We start from the raw sequence: 950 nt of genomic DNA on the forward strand, positions 1-950 counted from the left end.
CGGCACGACACCGTGTGTCGGCCGTGGCGCCGCCGCGGACACGCCGGCCGACACGGAAAAGGGGAGGAGCAAGAAAAAGGATTAAGGCGGCGGGGGTAAATTATTATATTAGTATCACAAAAAGAAGAGGGCGGCGGGATGACGGGAATCGGCGAGGTGAGTGAGGCTCGCGGAGCAAGATGAGGACTTCCTGTCTTACCTCGGGGAGTGTCGGTGGCGCGGGGGCGTGCTGCTGCGGGGAGGAGAGGGTTATCCAATGCGGCGGCGGCAGCGGGGCGAGGGGGAAGTCCAGCGGGGCGGGCGTCCCCAACTCGTCAAACACTCGATCACACTGGCCAGCGCGCCGATACACACGCACAGACTAACTTTTCACAGATTCCTTCCCACTCCGTCACTGTCAATAGACGCGATCACAGATTACGCGCGGGCTCGGGTGATTATTTTTTCGTTTCTCGGTTTCGCTTTTTCGACTCTTTTCAGTTCAACTTCCCTCGGGGACAGCGTCGTTGTCGTGCGCACTGATTTAAATTTTCGACGTCTCTTGTTTTTCTATCGTAAGCCGTATGCAAAGTTAAACAATTTCTTTTTTTGTGAACGGTTACAACGGCGATGCTGGTGCGCCGCCGGCGGCTTCGACGGCGAGCATGGCTGGGAGCGCGCGGCGCGGAGCGGAGCGGACCTCCTCGGCGGCGTGATCGGGATGAACTGGCGGGCCGCGCGCCGGGAGCCGCCGGCTGTGTGCGCGGGGAGCGAGCGAGCGAGTGAGCGAGTGAGCGAGAGAGGGAAGGGGGAGGGAGCGAGAGAGAGAGAGAAAGAGAGGAGTCTGCTCGCCGCGCCTTACCGGCTGCACTCTTCCCCCTTCCACACCCTCCCCCCACCACCACACTACTCCAGCTGGACGCCGCGCCGCACCCCCCCCCACCCCCCCTTCTCAACGGAATTTCCTTTCC

At 61.5% G+C, this 950-nt stretch overlaps 1 protein-coding gene across 1 annotated transcript in view; it reads right to left on the bottom strand.

Moving 5' to 3' along the window:
- The window catches only part of LOC113204193 (protein inscuteable homolog), a 93,721-nt gene extending 93,020 nt beyond the window's left edge, over positions 1-701 (bottom strand). The window contains exon 1 of the mRNA XM_052268272.1: positions 200-701. The gene's annotated coding sequence lies outside the window, so the exon portion shown is untranslated. The remainder of the gene's footprint in view (positions 1-199) is intronic.
- Between the last annotated feature and the right edge of the window lie 249 nt (positions 702-950).

This window comes from Frankliniella occidentalis, unplaced genomic scaffold (assembly GCF_000697945.3).
Source record: "Frankliniella occidentalis isolate FOCC.00 unplaced genomic scaffold, Focc_3.1 Scaffold4, whole genome shotgun sequence".
Classification (NCBI taxonomy): Eukaryota; Metazoa; Arthropoda; class Insecta; order Thysanoptera; family Thripidae; genus Frankliniella; species Frankliniella occidentalis.